The 18,192-nt window shown below is 39.7% G+C and overlaps 1 long non-coding RNA gene across 1 annotated transcript; it reads left to right on the top strand.

Annotated features, from left to right (window-relative positions):
- The first annotated feature begins 349 nt into the window (after positions 1-349).
- Positions 350-14,006, top strand: LOC116762670. Its single transcript, XR_004352314.1, has 3 exons — positions 350-478; positions 7,120-7,122; positions 13,996-14,006. It is a non-coding gene; the product is annotated as an uncharacterized LOC116762670 (long non-coding RNA).
- The last annotated feature ends 4,186 nt before the right edge of the window (positions 14,007-18,192 follow it).

Below are 18,192 nucleotides of genomic sequence, written 5' to 3'. Positions count from 1 at the left end.
TTTAGTTAAGTCCAGCCAAATTAACTACCTGATAGAATAAAACTCAATAGCCTTCAAAGGAAGCTAACTCAGAGTGTCTACAATTTACTATTCAGTGTCCAGTTACCAAAACAAAACAAACAAAACACTGAACATGTGAATAAGGAGGAAAATAAGACAAGTAGATAAGAGAAAAAGTGATCAATAGTAACCAAAGCTGAAATTACACAAATATTGAAGTTGAAATTAAGAAACAAGACCTTCAAAGCAGCAATTATAAAAACATTTGAACTTAAAGGGAAATACTGAGGTAAAAAATAAACAGATTGAGAAGCTCAGCAGTGAAATATATACCATTAAAAAACTAATTGAAACTTGGTGTATGTGCTTGGCTGAGCAGCCAATGGGGCGAAGCTACCATCTGTGGGATTATGACTGAACGCCTCTAAGTCAGAATCCCGCCCAGGCGGAACGATAGGGCACCGCCACAGGAGCCTCGGTTGGCCTCGGATAGCCGGTTCCCCGCGGTCCCCGCCGGTGGGCCGCCGCCCGCGTCCCCCGGGGCGCGGCGCGGCGCCCCCCGTCGCGCGTCGGGACCGGGGTCCGGTGCGGAGAGCCCTTCGTCCTGGGACACGGGGTGCGGCCGGAAAGGCGGCCGCCCCCTTGCCCGTCACGTACCGCACGTTCGTGGGGAACCTGGTGCTAAACCATGCATAGACGACCTGCTTCTGGGTCGGGGTTTCGTACGTAGCAGAGAGTCAGCCCTCGACACAAGGGTTTGTCGCCCACGCGGCGGGGCCCAGGGGCGGGGCTCGGCATCCGTTTCTTCCTTCCCTCCCTCGCTCTTCGGACTCCCCCACCCCGCACCCCGAGGGTGGCGTCCTCGGCCCAACCTCGGTGGCTGCCCACCATCCGCGCGATGGGAGTGGCGGCGGGTCTTGGCGCGCACGTCCCCGGACCGGCCCGCGCTGGTCGGTAGGGGGAGGCGCCCGTTCTGCCGGAGGAAAAGGGGGACGAGAGGGAAGGGGGCGCTCCTCGTGGCGGCCCCCCGGCCTCGGCGCGCCACGCCTCCTCCCCACCACGCAGTGGGCCTCGCCCACAGGCTGGGATGGGGAAAGGGGAGGGGCGGCGGGTGCGGACCGAGAGGCGGGAGTGTCGCAGGGCCGGCCCCGTAGGCCCCTTTCCCGGGGCGGGGGGGGGGGGGCCGTGCAGGGCCGGAGGGGCAGCAGCATGCGCGTGCCGCCGGACGTGTCCGAGTCGGGCTCCGCCACCCTCGGCGCGGGGGTTGGGCCGGGGTTCCCGGCCGGTCGCGGCCCTTGCGCTCTTAAAAATAAAAAAAATAGATAAATAAAATAAAAAATAAAGTATATGAAATGGAACAAGACCTCCCTCAATGGCCTTAATAACCTCGTGGAGATGGAAACAGAAGCAGGTGAGTGAGCTTGGTAATACAGCAATAGAAAGTATACTTCCCGAAGGACAGAAAGGAAAACACAAGATTTCTAAGCAGTGAATAGAGCCTCAGTGACCTGTCAGGCAACAGCAAGCAGTAAAATATGATCCCCAAAATAAGAGAGAGACACAGAGAAGAGAGAGAAGAGAAGAGGAGAGGGGAGGAGAGAATATCAAATATGACAAAATGTTAGCAGTTGGTCAATTGGAGTTTAGGTTTTTTAGGAGTTCTTGCAATTTTCCATACGTTTGAAATTACATAAAAAGAAAAAACAACTACAAGCAAAAAAACATTTTTCATGCTGCTTTTATTTCCTTCGTTTTAACTAAATCGCGGTTTAAAAATTTGATTCACCTCTATAGTAAGTCAACACCTTTGGGCTATTTAATGACACTTTAGAACAAATTAAATAAGAGTATTTATGGTAATTGTTAAAAATTCAATTAAGGAAAAGTCTAACATCTATATAATGCATTATGGCAAGCTAATGATTCACATTCATAATAATCTTAGAAAGAGACTAATCTTTCCATAACTTTATTTCCAAAGACAGAGTAATATTGAAAACAAAGGCAAAGGTTTAATTAAGTCTTAAAAATAGATTCTGAAAAATTAACTGCATTTGCTAACTAATTTGTAATACAGAAAGCTGTTCTATTGAGAGCAATATTAAATAAATATACTTTTAGTGGGTCAGTGGCCTAAGGCTTTATTTTTCCGGATTTAGCCCTACATCTTGTGAGAGTTTGACTAATTTTAAAGAAAATCAAGAATCTGAATTTGGGTCGGATTTCTCAAGGGTATTGCAAAGCAGAGCCTTTGTTTTTCTTGTATACTTTATGCAGAGTCATACCCTCTCAAGCGTGAATTCATACACATGCAACTGGAGGTCCAGAAATGTTAACCTGTTCTGATACAGAAAAAATGATTTTCTTGAAGTTAACAGATTTATTTCTCTAAGAGCATTTTAAAGCAAATGAAGACCTGCAGGTGTTGAGAATAACAATTTTCTCTAATTTAGGCAACCATGTTTTCAAAAGAATACTTCCTTATTGATATATATATATCTTATTGATATATATATATCAATAAGAAAATACTTTCTTATTGATATATGTTTAAAATCATAGGTAATTTGTAAATTTAAGATAGTGGTATGAAAACTATAGTAGTAGTATTGTGCAGCATTAATGTGAATAGGTTTATTAGCTTAATTTATAAATATGATGATATATAAGTCAAAACAACAATCTATACAAGTGTAAATGAAGAAAATAATTTATAATGTAATAAAATGAGTTTTATCTAAGTTTTCCAGTTTTATTTTTATTATTATTATTATTTTTTTTTTTTTGCGTTACGCGGACCTCTCACTGTTGTGGCCTCTCCCATAGCAGAGCACAGGCTCAGGACGCACAGGCTCAGCGGCCATGGCTCACTGGCCCAGCCGCTCCACGGCATGTGGGATCTTCCAGGACCGGGGCACAAACCCGCGTCCCCTGCATCAGCAGACGGACTCTCAACCACTGCACCACCAGGGAAGCCCTAAATTTTCCAGTTTTTAATGTGTTTTGAATTATACAAATTATAGCTAAATATGTACTTTTTCAAAAATGTCAAATTATACAGAAAATATAGAACAGAAAGTCTGCCTTCACTGTAGCCTACATGTACTTTATTTTTTCTCCAGATATAAACATTGTTAATGTGTTTGTTTTTGTTTTTACAGACCTAAATTATGTTAAGATTTTACTCATGAATATATATGCATATACATTTACATATTTTCCCTTAATGAAAACTACTAAATATTATTGTGAAACTTGCCTTTCAACTTATAATATATCCATGGCATATATATCCTAATATTCGTAGAATAATTCCATGTCTATATGCTTTTCTTTAAAATTATTGCTCAGTATTTCACTGTACATATACTACATTTGTTATCATTCCTCAATGAGGGAAATATAAGTTATATACAATTTTAACTACTACAAACTTGGATGCAGTGAAGGTACTTGTTCATAAATTCATTGAGTCCAGGTGAATTGCAAAGGCTTTGATAGATATTGAAAAACTGACTTCAAAAGGATTATTGATTTACAATTCCAACAGTAGCATTGAAGGTGCCATTTGCCATTCCCTTTGCAACAATGATTATGTTAAAACTGTTCACTATCCTAAAAGGTCAAATAATAATATCATATTACATTAATTTGCATTTTCCTGTGATTGAGTATTATTGATTCTTTTCTTTCCTAAATTTTTGTTTTTCTTTTTAGGACATCTTTCTATAATACTCTTAACTTTGTTCTCATTGCGTTTTAAAAGTTGTCTTTAATTCGGCTTTAGTTAGAAGTTATTTTCCTACACTATACTGGTGGAGTTCATGATATTCGATGATGAATAAAATTAAAAGCCTAATATTTAAATATTGTCAGACATTAATAATAATGATGAACTCTAGAAAATTGACCATGACTTTACTTTTTTTTTAAAACATCTTTATTGGACTATAATTGCTTTACATTGGTGTGTTAGTTTCTGCTGTATAACAAGGTGAACCAGCTATATGTATACATACATCCCCATATCTCCTCCCTCTTGCATTTCCCTCCCACTCTCCCTATCCCACCCGTCTAGGTGGACACAAAGCATCGAGCTGATCACCCTGTGCTATGCGGCTGCTTCCCACTGCTATTTATTTTACATTTGATAGTATATATATGTCCACGCCACTCTCTCACTTCATTCCAGCTTACCATTCCCCCCTCCATGTCCTCCTCAACTCCATCCTTTATGTCTGCATCTTTTTTCCTGTCCTGCCCCTAGGCTCTTCAGAACCTGTGCTTTTTTTTTTTTTATTATTCCATATATATATGTGTTAGCATACAGTATTTGTTTTTCTCTTTCTGACTTACTTCACTCTGTATGACAGTCTCTAGGTCCATCCACCTCACTACAAATAACTCAATTTCGTTTCCTTTTGTGGATGACTAATATTCCATTATATATGTGTGTCACATCTTCTTTACCCATTCATCTGTCGATAGACACCTAGGTTGCTTCCATGTCCTGGCTATTGTAAATAGAGCTGCAGTGAACATTGTGGTACATGACTCTTTTTGAAATATGGTTTTCTTAGGTTATGTGTCCAGTAGTGGGATTGCTGGGTCATATGGTAGTTTGATTACTATGTGTCTTGGTGTGTTTCTCCTTGGATTTATCCTGTATGGGAATCTCTGAGCTTCCTGGACTTGACTGACTATTTCCTTACCCATATTAGGGAAATTTTGAACTATAATCTCTTCAAATATTTTCTCAGACCCTTTCTTTTTCTCTTCTTCATCTGGGACCCCTATGATTCGAATGTTGGTGTGTTTAATGTTGTCCCAGAGGTCTCTGAGATTGTCCTCAATTCTTTTCATTCTTTTTTCTTTATTCTGCTCTGTGGTAGTTATTTCCACTATTTAATCTTCCAGGTCACTTATCTGTTCTGCCTCAATTATTCTGCTATTGATTCCTTCTAGAGAATTTTTAATTTCATTTATTGTGTTGTTCATTATTGTTTGTTTGCTCTTTGGTCCTTCTAGCTTCTTGTTAAACATTTCTTGTATTTTCTCCATTCTATTTCCAAGATTTTGGAATATCTTTACTAAAATTACTCTGAATTCTTTTTCAGGTAGACTGCCTATTTCCTCTTCATTTGTTTCATCTCATGGGTTTTTACCTTGCTCCTTCATCTGCTATGTATTTCTCTGTCTTCTCATTTTGCTTAACTTACTGTGTTTGGGGTTTCCATTTCACAGGCTGCAGTTTTGTAGTTCCCATTGTTTTTGGTGCCCGTTTCAAGTGACTAAGTTGGTTCAGTGGTTTGTGTAGGTTACCTAGTGGAGAGGACTGGTGCTTCTGTTCTGATGGATGAGGCTGGATCTTGTCTTTCTGGTGGACAGGACCACATCCAGTGGTGTGTTTTGAGGTGTCTGTGAATTTATTATGATTTTTGGCAGCTTCTCTGCTAATGGGTGGTATTGTGTTCCTGCCTTGATAGTTGTTTGGCATAGGGTGTCCAGAACTATAGCTTGCTCATCGTTGAGTGGAGCTGGGTCTTAGCATTGAGATGGAGATCTCTGGGAGAGCTTTTGCTATTTGATCTTACGTGGGGCCAGGAGGTCTCTGGTTGACCAATGTCCTGAACTCTGCTCTCCCACCTCAGAGGCTCAGGCCTGACACCCGGCCACAGCACCAAGACCCTGTCAGCCATATGGCTCAGAAGAAAAGGGAGGGAAAAAAAAGAAAGAAAAATAAGTAAATAAATAAAATAAAATTATTAAGATATAAAAATTAAAAAAGAAAGAGAGAAAGAAAGAAGAGAGCAACCAAGCCACAAAACAAATCCTCTGATTATAATAAGCACTAAATCTGTACTACAAAAAACACAAAACAACAACAACAAAAAAGGACAGTCAGAACCCTAGGACAAATGGCAAAAGCAAAGCTATACAGACAAATCACACAAAGAAGCATACACATACACACTCACAAAAAGAGAAAATGGAAAGTAATATATATATGTGTGTGTGTGTGTGTGTGTGTGTGTGTGTATAAAATAAAAAAAAGGAGGAGAGCAGTCAAATCAATAAACAAATCTACCAATGATAATAAACTCTAAATACTAAAGTAAGACAAACATAAAACCAGAAGCAGATTAGATACAGAAAGCAAACCCCTATACTATAGTTGCTCCCAAAGTCCACTGCCTCAATTTTGGGATGATTCGTTTTCTATTCAGGTATTCCACAGATGTACATCAAGTTGATTGTGAAGATTTAATCCGTTGCTTCTAGGGCTGCTGGGAGAAATTTCCCTTTCTCTTCTTTGTTCACACAGCTCCTGGGGTTCACCTTTGGATTTGGTCCCACCTCTGCATGTAGGTCGCCTGAGGGCTTCTGTTCCCCACCCAAACAGGATGGGATTAAAGGAGCAGCTAATTAGGGAGCTCTCACTCACTCAGGGTGGGGGGAGGGAGGAGTACGGAATGTGGGGCAAGCCTGCGGTGGCAGAGGCTGGCATTATGTTGCAACAGCCTGAGGCATGTTGCTTGTTCTCCCGAGGAAGTTGTCCCTGGATCATGGGACCCTGGCAGTGGTGGGCTGCACAGGCTCCAGGGAGGGGAGGTGTGGATAGTGACCTGTGCTTGCACACAGGCTTCTTGTTGGCTATAACAGCAGCTTTAGTGTTTCATGCCCGTCTCTGATGTCCGCACTGATAGCTGCAGCTTGCACCCATCTCTGGAGCTCGTTTAGGTGGTGCTCTGAATCCCCTCTCCTCATGCAGCCCAAAACAATGGCCTCTTGCCTCTTAGGCAGGTGCAGAGTTTTTCCCGGACTCCCTCCCAGTTAGCTGTGGTGCACTAGCCCCCTTCAGGCTGTGTTCATACAGCCAACCCCAGTCCTCTCCCTGGGTTCTGAACTCTGAAGCCTGAGCCTCAGCCCCAAGCTGCCATCTGCCTCGGCAGGTGAGCACACAAGCCTCTCAGGCTGGTGAGTGCTGGCCGGCACCGATCCTCTGTGCGGGAATCTCTCTGCTTTGCCCTCTGCACCCCTGTTGCTGTGCTTTCCTCTGTGGTTCCGAAGCTTCTCCCTCACCCACCCACCATCTCCACCAGTGAAGGGGCTTCCTAGTGTGTGGAAACTTCCTCCTTCACAGCTCCCTCCCCGAGGTGCAGGGGCCATCCCTATTATTTGTCTCTGTTTTTCCTTTTAACTTTTGCTTTACCCAGATACGTGGGGAGTTTCTTGCCTTTTGGGAGGTCTGAGGTCTTCTGCCAGCGTTCAGTAGGTGTTCTGTAAGAGTTGTTCTGTGTGTAGTGTAGTTTTTATTTGTTTTTTTGTCTTTTGCGGTACGTGGGCCTCTCACTATTGTGGCCTCTCCCGTTGTGGAGCACAGGCTCCAGACACGCAGGCCCAGCGGCCATGGCTCACGGGCCCAGCTGCTCCGTGGCATGCAGGATCTTCCCAGACCGGGGCACGAACCCGCATCCCATGCATCAGCAGGCGGACTCTCAACCACTGCGCCACCAGGGAAGCCCGTAGGTGTAGTTTTGATGTATTTGTGGGGAGGAAGGTGATCTCCAGGTCTTGCTGCTCCACCATCTTGAAGACACCCCCTGAGTTTACTTTTATAATCCTGAACTGAGACACTGACTTAGGGACGTGATAGGCACCCTTAATCCTGAATGGAAAATCTCAAGCAGGGCAAAAAACTCAGTATGTATGAAAGTAGTTGTGTTGGTTTCTGTGGTTTTCACTGGGCAAAGCATAGACCAGTTTCTTTTCTTTCTTTCTTTCTTTTTACTAGATTACCAGTTTATTATGTAAGGATACAATTCGGGAACTGCCAAATGGAAGAGATGCAGAGGGCAGGGTGTGTGGAGCTTCCCTGCCCTTTCTGGGTGTGACACTCTCTTGTACCTCCACATGGTCACCAACCAGGAAGTTCCAGAGAGATTTCAGCAGACTCTCCAAGGGACTCCACACCACAGAAACTTATCACTGTTTAGAATCAAATATGCAAATATTCTCACAGTTTATAATATGTGACTCATCTAACCTTGATTCTAAACCAGACAAAATGATACAAAAAAGAAAAATTATAGAAAAATATGACTCATGAACATAAATGCAAAAACCTTAAAATGTCTTTATACAGAACCCATCCATACCTTAGAGACAGTATACCATGATAAAGTTCATTTAATCCCGGAATTCAGTAGTTGAGTAGTGGGAAATAAGGAAATGTCATTCCCACACTAATAGGCAAATATGGTAACATGAATATACTAGAAACCTTTGGAAATATTATCACTCAAATGACAAAAGTCTACTATTTCCACTTTTATTCAACCTGCAAAGTCTTAGTCAGTACAGTAAAACAAGAAGAAAAAAAGATTGATGCTCAAGATTATCATTATTTGCAGATGTTTTGGTTATTTGCATATAAAACATGACAAAAAGCTCTAAATAAATTATTGGAATTAATAATTGAGCAAGTAATAACTGAGTAAGTTTACTGGAGGAAAAATTAAGTATACAATACTAGTGTTTTTATTTACTAGAATCAAATGGGAAATATAATTATACAGGATGTCATTTTTAATAGAATATCTGAGAAAAATCTAGTTTCTACACAAGCATAATTACATTCTTATAATATTTTGAAAAAAGACTGTTTAAAAGATCTCAGCAAAGAAATTACATGTATCATGATGATATTGATGCCTATGATTATACACATAAATATTTACATAAGATAGTGCTGATCAACAAATTAATGGCAGTTATCTCTCGTTACTAAGATTTCAAGTGATTTTTACTTTATTTCTCATATTACTATCTATTCAATTTTCTCATAGATTTACTTTTACTATATATAATTAAAAACTAAAAATAGGTATAATATCACTATTAAAAAAGCAAAATTCAAAAACCTGCAAGGTACATGAAAATATGTTTATCATCATGTTACAGTGACTTTTTTAACTAAAGAAGTTACTGTGGTTAAATGATTGTTTATGACAAACACTGTAGTTTACATCCTTCTGAAAATAAATTTGTTCCCAAGAAAATGAGCTAATTCTATTCATCTTACTTTAAATTTAATCTGTTCCAGAAATCACTTCAGAGAATGGCATACATAAGAGAAATAGAGCAAAGTCCTTTGTAAGCCAAAAACAGTGAGTTCACTGATGAGGGGAGAGTGAATATCAGAGGAACTGTCATGCAGGTAGTAACATTTAAGCTGGGATGTGGATAGAATTTGAGGAGTCATCTGTGAGGAATAGGTAACTGATGCTTTTAGGGTCCTGTCAAAGAAGAGTACAGAAAACATAGCCAAGCATGGAAACCTAGATAATATAAACTTTAAGAAGACCTAAAGAAGATATATAGAGAGAGAAAATTAGTAAAAGACTCCTCTGTGGAAGAAAAACATGTCATGAACAGGGAATGGTGTCAGTTGCAGATATAAGAAGACTTATGGGACCCCATCCATACTTTTAGCCACAGTCCCTTCAGTGTCTGCTGGGGAATTTCCAGTGCCAAAGCCTTTTGCCTAAGCCATTCAACATGTGTTCATGACAGGCTGAAGTATTCCTGAATTAACATCTGTCCTGGTCCTTCCATTATTCCTCACTTCATACCTGTTGGGGAGTTGTTGTATATATATATATATATATATATATATATATATATATATACCTCAGTTCTCTCCCCTCTTGGGTGAATAATTCCAAGACATGTATTCTATACTACCTCCCCCAAGTTTCTCCATGTGTGAGTTCTCATTGCCAGTGTTGGCTGGTTTAATGATTCACACTTTAGTGGCTCACTTCCCTTCCTTGTCCTAGGTCCCCATTCCTCTGCCAGGGTTTCCTCCTCTTCCCACGTAAACCACTTGCACTTGAATCCTTGTCTCAAGATCTCTTCTGGGGGAACCCAAACCAAATCAGCAAAAAGTTGGCAAATAAACAGTAAGGACTGACTTAGGAGAGGTGCAAAAGTTGACAATTTGCAAGTAGTTATTTGCCAGAAGAGAGCTTTTTCAGATGTCCATTTTTAAGTCTAGTGTTGAACTGTAAACTATTCAAGTGAGTAAGTGGGGAGGAAGTGGTGGAAACACAATAGAGCAGGGGTTCTCAACCCCGGGGCTATGGACTGATACTGGTCCATGGCCTGTTATGAGCCTGGCTGCACAGCAGTGGGTGAGCAGCAGGCAAGCAAGTGAAGCTTCATCTGTATTTACAGCTTCTCCCCATTGCTCACATTACCTCCTGAGCTCTGCCTCCTGTCAGATCAGTGGTGACATTAGGTTCTCATAGGAGCGTGACCCCTACTGTGAACTGTGCATGCAAGGGATCTAGGTTGCATGCTCCTTATGAGAATCTAATGCCTGATGAGCGGAGATGGATCTGAGGCGGTGATGCTAGCACTAGGGAGTGGCTTCAAATACAGATTATCATTAGCAGAGAGGTTTGACTGCCCAGAGACCATAATAAATCAATTGCTTGCAGACTCATATCAAAACCCTTTCAATGAGTGGCAAGTGAAAACAAGCTCAGGTTTCCCACTGATTCTGCATTATGGTGAGTTGTATAATTATTTCATTATATATTACAATGTAATAATAATAGAAATAAAGTGCACAATAAATGTAATGCACTTGAATCATCCTGAAACCATCCCCAACCCCTACCCCGCCCCAGTTCATGGAAAAATTGTCTTCCATGAAACCGGTTCCTGGTGCCAAAAGCATTAGGGACTGCTGCAATAGAGGATATCTTGGAACAGTCTGTGAGTGAAAAGAGGAAAATATTGGGAAATCTTCCTTGCCACTCAAGACTCTGTGTTGAATATGACAGCCATTGCTGACTCCACATCAGACCACATGACCCTCCTCTGTAATGCATGTAAATAACAAAATATATCCAGCTCCCAACTGAATTTACAGGTGGTGACTGAGGCCAATTTGTTTTCAGTTACTAGTACTACAAGCCCATGAAACAAGGAAGATGTGGACAGTGAGTGTGGACAGAAAGTGCTGGGAGAACATACAAAATCATTCTCAAAGCCTCGGAATAGAGCGTGGGTGTTAGAATTGGTGGGTCAATTTTAAAGTATAATGTTAACCAGAGATTTTGTAATAGAAATTCTTTTGTAAGCCAGAGATGCTGCAGGTAAGGCACACTCAAAACTGGTTGAAATAGTAGCTATAGAAAATCTGAAAACAAGCAACTTACCTTTTTGACATAAACCAGTACACTAGTGGTCCTGTGGTAAGGAGGGTTTACTTCTCACAATTAATATTTTAAGACACACCTATGTCTTAGACTCTTAGGAAAAATACACAGGAAATTGCTCATTGTATTTGTAGATAAATGAAGATAAATGTAGATAAATGAATTAACTGGATTCTGACAGATGGCTTATCCTCCTCCCTGTCTTACGGCTTCAAATGTGCTTGTTGAAAAGAAATTACCTGAAATAGTGCAATCCACAATCTGCATAATTCAATGCATTGAAGTCATGGTTCATTGCTAATGTCTCTTCCACATCACTCTTAGAATCATGGCTCTGGTGTCGCTATTTCCTTTTTGACGACTGATATTTATCCAGGGTAGTCCACTGCTATGAAATCTGGTTGGCTTAACCTTATCCCATCAGCAGTAATTTGGACTAAATGTGTTGGAAATGAGGCCACACTTACAGGGGTCTCAGAGGTAAGGAGTCTGCTTTAAAGTATGCAAAAATAATGTGAGATGAAATAAGCCTTTTCAAGATACACTTTAATAAGCTCCATCCTTTGAAATATCCATGAGGGACTTACACTCCTGAAAATTGCCTGTCTGGAATAGAGCAGTGTAGCCTCTTAACACCGTCTTTTTGTGATAGGTAATTGCAGATTACTGCCCCTGTATAATCACCAGGATTCTCTAGGAGAAAATGAGTATTCTGTAATCATGCAGCAGGGCTGAATGAAGCAGAATTTTTTACCTTTGTGAAGTGAACCACTTCAAGTAAGTTTTCTCTAAATCCTTGACATAGCCAAAGTGAATATCGAAATATTATTTCCAATGGCTTCAAACTCTATATAGGATCACATTACATCCGAAATGATTGAGTGTGACTTACCAACTCTGAGAAACAGCTGAAAAACAAATATAAGGACACATTTAAAGCTGGTTTCAGCCCTGGCTCCTCATTTGCTTTGATGTTGGGGCTGAGTTTAAAAGGCTTCTAAAGGAGACTCTGGTTTGTGCCTTAAGGGCACAGCAAGGATGAAAATGGAGACAGCTAGAGAAAATGAACAGACTTCAAAGAAAATGAAATACTCTGGTCACTTTAAAATGTCACCTGATTTCAGAGATGCTATTTACCATCATGTAACGACCCAGAAAAGAGTATGACTTATTAAAATATTACCAGCTTAAGCAGAAATATTGGAAATTGACAAGAGATCTTACTTAACCACTTAGCCTAGAGTGCAGTGCCTTTTACATACTAGTTGATGCCTTCTTTTGGCAATAACAGTCAATCCGATTGCTTTAAGAACTACAAAAATGTAAATTACTGAGACTTGATTTGGTCTTATTGCCTTAGCTAAGTTCCAACACTTAAACTTAAAATATATAGCTGCTGGAGCAAATTAATACTGTTAATTTGCATATCTAAGAGCCTTTGCATAGTACTCCCTCTCTCTTAACTAATAGATTAGCCTGCCAAACTCATGAACTGGATTGAAATTGATGCCTTCATTCAAAAACGTTTCAAATTTTTCTTGAGCACCATATCCAGTTTGAATTCTATCTTTTATCCTTTACTAGTTTCCTTACCTCATGAACAGAAGACAAGGACTATTTGGTATCATATGACACAATTTAAATAGAAAGAAATGTCTTAAATTAGCATAATAAAATTTAGAAGTGTTGTATACTCATAAAATGATTCTATCATGCATTTAAATACAGCAGAAAGCAAGCCTAGAATAAATATTTGCAAATAGGATATAAGAAAATATCTACCAGAGAAGATTAATAACACATTATATAGTTGGAATAAAAGAAAAGGTATTATTTGGGCTTCCCTGGTGGTTCAAGGAAGAGTTGAGAGTCCGCCAGCCGATGCAGGGGACACGGGTTCATGCCCTGGTCCGGGAAGATCCCACATGCCGCGGAGTGGCTGGGTCTGTGAGCCATGGCCACTGAGCCTGTGCGTCCAGAGCCTGTGCTCCGCAACGGGAGAGGCCACAACAGTGAGAGGCCTGCGTACCACAAAAAAAAAAAAAAAAAAAAAAAGATATTATTTACTTGATACCAATATTAATTTTCCTAAACTTCAACAGTTTTTGATTTTGATATTACTTGGTTTTTCAAATAAATAAAAAGAATAGTTAATACTGAAAAAATGAATGGTTTATTACAAATTATGAAATGGTACTGGCTATACAATTATATATAATTATATACAATTATATATGGCTTACAAAATTAAAGGCAAATGTGGGTATATGTGCCATCAATACAGAAAAAGAAAAAAACGCATGAGGATAACCAACATAAAATGCACAATTTGGTAACCCAAATTTAATCTTCTGTAATATTTATTTAACTTTTCTTCATAAAACCTATCAATATTAAGGTTCTTATTTTTCTTTTGAAAACTTGAAAAATTACCTCAGAATTTGTTATTTTACAAAGTTAGTATTAGCATTTACACAGGACATTACTCCCCTTCTATTAACACCACCAATATATAGGAGGGAAATTGAGGACAATGTCATTATTATTGAAATAAGTGTATGGCCATACCTGGTGACTACTTTGTGAGGAAGAATGCAATATCCATGAGAGCTTATTGTCATACACTATCTGTAAATGGCTATTTAGAGATAAGTAGCAGAATCAACCTTGACACAGGTAAGATGTCAAACTTCATTTTAGAGTTCCAATGATTTTGGTACCCAAACCAGCTGAGTTCACCTTAAACAAATTCTAACAAGATAAGAGGGAAAAGTGAGACAATTGGTCCTTCACCGGGAGGCTTTAAATATAGTTGCAAGTTCCAGTTTTAAAATATGTTATCTAATGCACCCGGGTCTCCAAAGTGTAATTATTTCTTATAGTTACCTTCCTCTTGAAGGGCAAAATGGTCATTGAACTTTTTATCCTTCAGCTAATTATTTTCCTCATCTTTTTTGGTGCCAGCTTATCTCTTTGAACACTAGTTCATGTCTATAATCAAACACCTGGATCCTCACGAGGCTAGGATATCTCAACTCTTATTTTTAATTGAATATCAACATGTTTTCTCTCTGTTGTGGGAAGGGTGTACAGTTTCAGTAGAAATGATTTAAGAATGATGGAGGGTATTTACCTTTTTTTTTTTTTTTCTTAACATCACTCCCATCCTGCTGCCAGAGTTGCATATTCCTTATTCAAAGGCATGACTGGGAAATTCAACTAATGAGACACTGTGGTATATTCTCAAAGTAAAAATCAAGGAAGATTATCAGAGTGCATCAACCCATGACTCTTTATATAGGTTCTTAGTGCCTTTAGTGAGAACTTCTTTTCTCAGCAATGGGAAACTTTATTCTAGAAGAAATGTCACCACCTGTACTGCCTGCCTCTCTTGCTTCTACTCTACCCTGAATGTACATGTGAGATTGTTGAAATAACACCAACTGAAGACACACCCGGAAACTCTGAGAACCCCACTTTCCCTGCACTTTCAAAAAACACTAGTAAAAGAAGTCAAGGATGAATGATTGATACCACATGCAGTATCCAGCACCAATAGTGGCTGGAAATGAGCCTTGTGTCTCTTGAAAGCTGGATATCATAGTTAGGGTACTGGTTTATTTCATCACCTGAAACAGTCTATTTGCATAAACAAATTTATAGTGGTAACTATTGATGAAACACTGACTGCTCATATATTTATTTATAATTTTCAAAATAAGCTATATGTTAGTTTATTTCAGCTTTATAGCCTGATGAGCAAATTACTTATGAACAAACTGAAACCCAGTAAAACTAGGTAATGTGTTCAATTCACACCCCTTAGGAAGTACCGGAACCAGGTGGGCTCCCAGATCTCATGGACCCTCAAAAGAGGCCTGGCCAGCTTCCTAGAAGTATCACTTCAGGGAACTGAAGTTAGTTCTGCCACTTCTTCTGCAGGACAGCCAGTAGACAAAGCTGAGGGGTGGGGGTGCATGCAATGGCAGGGCCAAGAAAACAGAAACAAGGGTCTTTCTATCACAGCTTAATCTTTCTCTAGACACCTGACACTTTCAGGGACAGAGATTTCTTTCCTTTGAAAAGCAAATAATCCCATTGTTGAAAAGTCTAATTCTGAGAAAATTCTTCCTTTTACTGAGCAGAAATATTATCTAAATGAGCAAGTCTTATATTGACTATTATTAAAGAATAAAGGATCTAATGTTTAATCTGAATTCAATAATGAATTCCTTTGCTATTCAAGATACAAAAATATTGGTACTTCACTGTGATGTCTCAACTAAAAGTAAGGGTTCAATTCAATGAAATAAACACTATCCATGTCTTTGTAAAAAGTGCTTTGAAATATGCAAAAATAAACTGAGAGTAAATGGTAAGAAAAGAAACAATCAGTGTTTTTCCTCAATTATTATCTAACTTAAACAAAACTTGAAGAGACATAAGATAACAGTAAAAGTTGTGGCTGCAAATTTAACAAATGTCCATATATGCTGTTGGTTAATTTTAGATATCCAACTGTAAAAATTAATAATAACTAACTCAATTAAAATAGAGTTAAGAGGACAGAAAGGGGACCTCTCTTGCTCTAAGATGACAGCAGAGCCCAACAGGATGAAGAAAGACTCCTTTCCTTGCCTGGGAAGAGTTCAGCCAATGGGAGACAGTCCTGACAGAAACAATTTTGAGGGTTCCAGACCTCATCAGGCCCCTAAAATTGCCTCTCTGCAAGGTAACATTTTAAGATTGAACCAGGTTGTCCAATGTCCACCCAGTTCTCAGTGATGGGGCTCTGAGGAACCACAGGGATTCTCCCCAACTCTCCCTCTTAATTGGCTCAGAGAAATATTTTTCCAGATTGAGGATGAATCTCTTCCAGTCCTAATTGACACCAGAACCACACTCTCAGGTTTCAACCCTCCTACTGTCCAGCAGCCCCTGCCTTGGAGAACTAAAACAGTTGAAATAGTGGAGATCTCTAAAGAACGTCAAGAGGTTTCTTAGTCTCTTTTGTTTAGGCCCTTTTCTTCTTGGTTCCTATCCATTTCTTAGGCTGAGATGTAGAATATTATCGTGCCAGAATGCCTTTCTCCCAAAAGCAGGAGGTAATTCTAGAAGTTGACAGTAGTCATCAAGTAACCAACCAGGTGAATTAAATGATACTTTGACACATTTTATTTGCTCCGTCTCTGACAATACTACAGCAGATTCTGGAGACTCTTGTCATTTGTCCTTCTTGAATCAGCTACCACCCTCCTTAAGGGAAAAAATCTCCAAATGATGTTGGCAAAATTTACAGAGCACCTCCCATCAAGATTCAAATAGATCCCTCCAAACCTCTCCCCAGAATTAATCAATATCTTATAGTCAAGTTAAATTAAAGAATCTCTTCAAGGTATAAAGCCCATGATAGAAGATTACAAGGCTCAAGGTCTTATTGTCCCTTGTACTATTTCCTGTATTTCTCCTGTTTTACTGGTGACAAAACCTAAAACCTAAGGGTTGAGGTTGGAGGTTTGTCCAGTACCTGCAAGAAATAGACAAACACTGTTATCCCTCAACACCCTGTTTTCCCTAACCCTCATATGTTACTAACATCCATTCCCACCCGAAGTAAATTTCTTACTGTAATTGATTTATCCAGTGCGTTCCTTAGTATTCCAGTTGATGAAGCTAACTAGTGTCTTTTTGCCTTCACTTGGGAAGGAAAAAATATTCACCTGGACCACAGTACCTCAGGGTTTTACTGGGAGTTCTTATTTCTCACAAATCCTGAAGACTGATCTGGGTGACATAAAGTTCCCTAGAGTTTCCACTGTGCTGCAGTATGTGGGTGATTTGCTTCTTTATTTTCATTCTCAAGCTCCCTCACAGGAAGATGAAATCCACTTGCTAAAGATCTTAGCCTTAAAGGGACATAAGCTTGCCAAGGAAAAATTGCAGTTTGCCCAAACCCAAGTTTGATATTTAAGGCACCTGTTATAACAAGGACTACATGTAGGTCCAGATAGGCTTCATGGTGTCCTAAGTTTTCCAAAACCCTAAAACAAGTGCTAACCATGAGGTTGTCTTGGGTTAGTGGGTTGTTGCTGCAATTTTATTCCAAATTTCACTCTTATGGCCAAACCTCTGCATGTTTCACTAAAGAACAATACTCCCAGCAGAGTTTTACAGGAAGAACCAGATAATGTACCATTTAAGACCTTAGAGAAGTGTTCAATGAACCTGTCTGCCCTTGGCCATCCTAGTTATCAGATTCTCTTTTCCCCTTTGTATATGAAAAGGAAGGGAATGCCCTTGGGGTACTCACCCCAAAACTTGAGGAGTGCCATCAACTCATAGAGTTTAATAGCCAGCAGCTGGGGCCTGTGGTACAGGGATCCCCTTTGCCTTAGAGCCATGCTTTTTGTTTAAGGCTGCCAAGAAAATCTTTGAGGGATCCTTTTTAACCATTTTTGTACCTCATACAGTAGAAACTCTCCTGAATTCTCATTACGCTGAACATTTCTCAGTCAGCCACCTCACCTCCTATGAAGTCTTTTTGTTAACTGGTCCTTACATAACTTTTTTACATTACAATAACCTTAACCCTAACACTCTTCTCCCTTCTGTCATCAAGTCAGTACCTAACCACTGCTTAACACTGATACATCATCTCTTGACTCCTTGTAATGATCTGCAGGAAATGCCTTTGGGTAATGTTGACTTCTGGTTCACTGATGGTTCTTATTTAAAATGTGACAATGGCACATATCCTGGACATGCTTATTCAACTCCCTTTGATGTTGTTGAGGCAGTACCTTTAACTATGGTTACTTTGGCCCAACAGGCTCAATTATACACTCTTACATGGGTTTGTAGTTTAGCCAAGTGCAAAACTGCCAATATAGTAAGTATGCTTTCAAGAGTAACTCATGATTTTGGATGTTACTGAAGCAATGTGGCTTCCTTACTTTCAGCA

Source organism: Phocoena sinus, chromosome 11, assembly GCF_008692025.1.
Source record: "Phocoena sinus isolate mPhoSin1 chromosome 11, mPhoSin1.pri, whole genome shotgun sequence".
In the NCBI taxonomy this organism is placed as follows: domain Eukaryota; kingdom Metazoa; phylum Chordata; class Mammalia; order Artiodactyla; family Phocoenidae; genus Phocoena; species Phocoena sinus.
The sequence above is the reverse complement of the archived record's forward strand: the minus strand, read 5'-3'. Positions and strand labels throughout refer to the sequence as shown.